Raw genomic sequence first — 6395 nt, forward strand, 5'->3', positions numbered from 1 at the left:
TGTTGAGGGGTTTTTTTTTTTTCCTCTGGAATTTTGTTTTGGAAGAGAACCTGAGGGGAAAAATTCTGACAATGTCAAAATATTCTGTTTTGACTATTTCAGAACAAAATGTTTAGAGTTTCCTGTTCGGGATGGATTTTGTTTTGAATTTTTTGGTTTCGTTGTAGTTTTTTTTATAATAAATACATTATATTGTGTTATAGAAGGAAAAGTTCGAGAGCCATAATGAAAATAAACGGTTTTATCTGCAGAAAACATTTATTTCTGGAGTGGAAAACGGGATTTTGGAGCTTTGCACAGACTCTGGTGTGTAACAAAGAGCTGGAGGTGCCTTGGCCTTGAAGGACACAACAGGGAGGACCCGGCCTCGTCTTCCACAGTCCTGCTGAAGAACCCACCAGATCCTTTTTCATCAGACTCCCAGCTTGGGTTCAAAGCTCCAGGTGCTGCTTTATGGAGGGTAAATTGGTGGAGAGGGGCACGTTTGCTTCGCTTCTTTTCCCACCAGATTCCTTCAGACTTGCAGGGAACAATGAGAAATGATGAAGGAATAAAGGAAGTTTGTGGACTTGTCCACAGTCCCATCGTGGGTGGGATCTTTCACCAGACATTTGTGACACAGCTCAGGGAGCAGGGAATTCCCTCCCAAGGAGACCCATTACAATTACAACAGCTTTTCAAGGGCGTTAATAGGATCATGGAATGGTTTGGGTTGGAAGAGACCTCAAAGCTCATCCCATTCCACCACCTTCCACTGTCCCAGGCTGCTCCAGGCTGCATCCAACCTGGCCTTGGGCACTTCCAGGGGTGGGGCAGCCACAGCTTCTCTGTGCCAGGGCCTCACCACCCTCACAGGGAAGAATAAAACATTTCATTTCATCCCCTTTGCCTTCTCATTGCTGCTTATTTAGAGGGTTAAATGCCTCCTTTGGACCTGCTCCCTCTGGCAAACAAAATACCAGCACTCCCAGGGCTGGAAGAAGATGTGTTATATTGATAAAATGATTTCCCAAACGAAATTTAAGCCTGAAAGAAAACCCCAAACCCAACGAGGTTTTTCCATGGAAGGGGAAAATTTGTCTGCCATAATTTGCTTTGCTTCTCCCTGTCCTGAGGGCTGCTGGGAGGAGTCTGGGAGGAAGGAAAGAAGCTCCTGAGCTGAAAAGTTATGGTCTGAAGGCATAATGATGAAGGCATTTTATTTTTAAACCCCTGCTGAATAATTAAATTGATGTTGGGGTGTGACCTTGCTCCTGCTGCCCCCTCCCAGCTGAAAATGTCTCAGCCCCAGGCTGGATCCTCACCTGGCCCAGCAATGCCAACAGAGACCTGGGGCTGCTGCAGGTCCTGCCTGTGCCTGGCTGGAAAATGGGAATTTGGAAGCTTTTTGCTGCAATCTGTGGTTGTGGTTCCCAGCCCTGCCAGCAGTGCCGGGAATCAAACCAGAACCTTTATTGTAATTGGATCAAACCTTAACAGCCCCTCACAAATGAACAGCCTCTCTTGCCCTGCCTGCCCTCCCTGCCCGTTTGTGGAAGTCTCAGTGAGGCAGGAGCACAGGGAGGGAAAGCAGATCCCACATTCCCCCATTTGGCTTTGAGGAACACAAACAGAAACCCGATTTTCCCGATAAATCCGATTTTCAGGGGATGTTTGGCACCTGGCTGGAGCCCCTTGGAGCTGTGGGATGAGCTCCAGGGCACCTCCCAGCACCCCTGGGTTATTCCCTGGGCAATGCAATCTCAGGCTTCTCCCACGCTGGCAGGAGTGAGCTTTGGCCTCAAACTGGAACCATCCCAGTGAAACTTCAGCTGGGTTTGTTCTTCCCCTGTGGAATCCTCCCAGGGCAAAGCTCTCACCCCTCAGATGGAGCTTGTGGATGTGGGTGTCAGGAAAATTAATGCACAAACACCAAAGGGTTCTGTCCAAAAAGGAGACAGAGGAGTCCTGTAAAAGTCAGGCCTGGGAGAGGTCAGCCTGGATTTCCAAAATTCAAGAGATCTAAATGAGAAACCAGCTTAAATCGTGGGTCTGGAATGCCTCAGGCACCTTCCCTGCTCCTGTTCTTATTTCCCAAAGCACAAACTTGAGTGGAGCTCATTATCTGCCTTAATCACCCATAGAATCACAGAATCCCTTTAAAAGGCAGAACCAGCAAACAAAAGCAGCTGGAAAGAAGATTTCAGGCTTCATAAAATGCTGAAAGTGCCCACGGTTTTCAATAAAACCATCTTGATTTAGGAGTTCTCATTCAAAAAACTGCACATCTTGATTATTCCTGGGATATATTTAAAAAACCCAGCAAAACAAAACGAGCCCAAACAACCAATCTTGATGGTATTTTTGTCAAATATTTCCATTCGCTTTCCAAAGGAAATGGTTGATTTTATAACTGCAGATGCCTCTTGGTGAGCTGTTCAGGAAAAATCCCAAGATTTTTCCATTCATTAGCCAATCCAGGCTCACTCTTGCATCCACAGAAAGGTGTTGCCACCATAAAACTGGGCCACAGTGTTTGCATTTTTATGATGTTTTCATAATTAGCAACTTTCTTCTCTGTCCCTCTGGTGACCAATTAAAAAGCAGCTGATCTTCGATGGAAACTTTAAGAACATCCTGTTTTGGGATTTTTTTCTGCTGCTGGTGGCCCATATTTTCTGGAGTTTTTTTAAAGCTGAGGATAATTCTACCAAAAATAAGCTCGTTGTTGTGTCAGGTGGGACGTGGTGCTGGTGAATTCTGGTGTTGTCCCGTTCTGCATGGCATCCTAATGTCACCTCCAGCCATCTGATGTCACAGTTGCAGCAGAATTTCTGCACTCAGGGCATCTCTGCATGTGAAAAAATAAAGCACATTATCCAGGTGTGGAAAATACAGCTCTGAGAACACTCCATACCTGGCAGGCTGGCTGAAAAGGAGGAGAATTTGTCATAAATTTGGATGCCCTCCATAGAAACACTTCCACGGTGTTATAAATACATATTATAATATTGGCTTTTCACAAATATGAAAATAAATTTTATATGTGTTGTCAGGAAAATTAATCCATAAAAATCAGAGGTTTCTGTCCAGAAAGGAGCCAGAGCAGTCCTGGAACTTTATTCCAATCAAGGCAGAGGCCATGGGGCATCCCCTGGAGTCTCTCCTATTTTTGGAGGGTGCAGCCTCCTTTCTATCCCAATTTCCAGCCCCATTTCCCTTCTTTCTTTCCCCATTTCTGAGGTACTTGAGATGTTCAGACTTCCCAAAAACACCTGATCCCAGAGATTCCCCTCCAATGCACAACCCTCCCTTTTCATTTTTAATTCTTATGGAATTTAGGGGTTTTCCCCATTGTTTCTTTCATCTTTCAATATCCAATTTCATTTATCAGCCAACCTAAAGTTTATTTGTAACAGCAAATCTCTTTTTTCCATCCATCAATCAGTGGAACCCTTCCCATTGGTTATCTCTCAATGCTGGTTTTATGCACCAGCTTGTTTGTAAAGGCAAATCTGTCATCCCTCTCAATGTGGTGTTAAAGTAACTTGGTTCCATAGATATTGGTTTTATTTCTGTTGTTAATTAAGCTTAGACATAATAGTAGAATAGCTGATATAAGTATGCTTGTGTTAAAATACCTGCTTGGATGAGATATCATCCAATAAACATGAGAAGAAGACACCTACTACAGAAATACAAAATAAACACTTGAAGAAGACACAACTATCAGCACTCCCATTTGATGACAGTGTGGGCTGGGGCCAAAACTAAAAGTGATAATAAAAAAACCCTAAAACCACAACGAAAAAATACACAAACTCTAAAAAAGCAGACCAGACTAAACAGTTCTTAGAATACATAAACTAGTTAAACAATAAAAAAAAAGTTTACTGTGCATAACAATCTATGAATATGCAACAGGCTGATGTAAAAGAAAATATTTAAAGGATATTTCTGAAGATATCTCAGCCAAGATGCACCTGGCTGCAATAACCCTTTCTCTATAATCCTTATCTCCTATTATCCTTTATTAAACGTTTTAAATTCACACAAGAGAATAAACATGTTTTTCACACAGGGGGATGAGAGGAGGGCTGGTGGATCCATCTGTGAGGAGCAGGGGGAATTTGTGCTTTCTGCTCTGCCTGGATTCAGCTTCCACAGCTCCCCTGCCTGCCAGAACAACAACAAAACAACCAAACAAAGCACCCCCGAAGGAGTTGTGGGATCACTCCCGAGTCCTTGGGCCGGGAGGTGACTGGAATTAAAGGGAGAACCCAAAACTGACAGGTCCCACCCCCAGCCCTTTGCCTTTTCTGTCCTGTGGGTTGTTCCCTCCCCAGAGCTGATGGCATTCCCAGGTTCCACGTGATGCTAAATCCTTCCAAAACAGAGTTAATGTCACCTTTTAGCTCTGCAATTCTCCTGCAATTCGCCCCCTGGAGCTGGGACTGTCTGTCTGTCTGTCTGTCTGCCAGGCAGAAAACAAGACGTGGGCAGAGAGTTTGTTTTTCCCACTGGGTGACAAATTTCGAGACTTCGCCACTTCTCCTTCCCTCTGCTCGCTCCTCCAGCTATTTTTGGACTCACTGGTGTGGCTGTTGCTGCTTTCTGGCCAAAGCTGCTTTGCAAATGACCATTTCCCCGCGTGTTTGCTGAGTGTAAACATCTTGCAAAACAGAACTTCTGCTTCCAGGAGCTCTGAGGAGCAGCAGAGGAAAGGGGGAGTCGCTCAGAGCCCGGCTGCTCTTGTAGTAACAGCAAAGAGATCCTCAAATTAGAAATCTGGCTGCAAGATTTCAGTGTCACTGGAGCAGTCAATGAGTGAGGAAATAAAGAAGAGATGGAAAAAATAAGCCCTGCAAACACACAAGAAGCACTTGAGGACTGCACTGAGGATCGTGGTGGGATAGTTCCTGTTTTGTAGAGTAAGGAATCGTTGGTATTCCCCTCGTAGCAGCTCTGTGGGGAAGGGTATCCCAAATTCACACTGCTGGACTGCAGATAAAACACAGAAGAAGTCTGAGTTCAGTCCTTAAATGCAGCCAGCCTGGATTTTCTGGATCTGCAGCACCAGCCCTGCCTTTGGCCAGCAAACATCTCACCTCTCCCACCAGGGTTTGCTTTCCTGCCTTTGCAAGCACTTTCAGGGAATGCTTAAAAATACTTAGAACTTAAAAATAAAAGGCAGGTTCTGCCAAAAAACCAGGTGTCCCCTCATGAATTCCCCATCAGAGGGATTTTACAGCGAGTGACAGGACAATGAACACGTGGGAAAGCAGCGTGCTCTGATCCTGCATTGTTTCTTATATTTTTATATCGATAAACACTGACTCACCTTCACCAACGCAACCCAGAGACAATCAAGGGAAGTACGTGGGGATCTCATGATCTTTGCTGACTTTGTTTTGTTTACGACCCCAAAACACCACAGAGGACAAATCCATAAGTGTGTCCCGTCCCTCCAGAGCGTGGCCTACAAGTGGGAAAGAGCTGGAAAACCAGGCAGAGCCTCTTCCTCAACGCTGGAGCTGCAAATGTTGGTGGGCTGGAGTTCAGTGTTTCAATTCTGCACACACTGTCCATTTCTTGTGGCTATGACTTCTTTCAGACAATGAAAAAACACCACATTTTCCCCATTTTTCTTTTTCTTCCCCACCAAAATGCTGTTTCCCATAATATTTGAAATGCTGGGAAAACCATTTTCTGACTTTTAAAGGAAAAGTTGTGGAATCGGCTCCAAAAGGGCCCAGCCGTGCTCACAACTGAGCAGCATCAAAGGGAACATTCTTCTCCTTGCACTGCTTCCTGTAAAAGCACCAATATTCCAAATTTTCATTTGGATCTCTGGGCATTAGGAATGTGTCCTGAGCAGCATTTCGATAAAAATCAACAGAGAAATGACCCTAAAAATACAGTGCAGCCACATGTCCTGAGAAAATGGTGATTGGATCTCGAGCTCCACTCCCTGATGGCTTTTGCAGGGAATCAGGGAGGATGTCCAGAGCTGCCAGACCAGCAAAGGTGGGGAGATCATTTCTGCAAGGTGTAAACACGGGCAGGGATGCTCCACACGGCAAATCCCTTCTTGTAGAAGTATTGCCTGATATGAAAACTCTCCTACACCCCCAAAAAAATTAATGGGAATTTCTTGTTATTCTCACTGAGAGCTGGATGTCACCTAAAGCTCCCCAAAAATCATTAGAAAGGCTCTCATTAAAAAGGGAAGAGGGGAAAAGGCAGAGCTTGTCCCATGGGCTCTGTGGCTTGTGCTGTGTGAAATCTGCCAGGATTTGATCCCTTCAGAGCCTTCAGTGGAGCTCAGATTCCCACATTCCAATGAGGCTCAGGGTGATGAGATGGAAGCGCTTGGACTGCCCAGCCAAGTCTGACTACACAGCTCTCAGGGGGAT

General features: G+C 45.0%; 1 long non-coding RNA gene across 1 annotated transcript; it reads right to left on the reverse strand.

Moving 5' to 3' along the window:
• Positions 1-2331: 2331 nt before the first annotated feature.
• Positions 2332-4456, reverse strand: LOC127060248 (uncharacterized). Its single transcript, XR_007779053.1, has 2 exons — positions 4388-4456; positions 2332-2830 (listed from the first exon to the last, which is right to left on the reverse strand). It is a non-coding gene; the product is annotated as an uncharacterized LOC127060248 (long non-coding RNA).
• Between the last annotated feature and the right edge of the window lie 1939 nt (positions 4457-6395).

This window comes from Serinus canaria, chromosome 18 (assembly GCF_022539315.1).
Source record: "Serinus canaria isolate serCan28SL12 chromosome 18, serCan2020, whole genome shotgun sequence".
Taxonomy (NCBI): Eukaryota; Metazoa; Chordata; class Aves; order Passeriformes; family Fringillidae; genus Serinus; species Serinus canaria.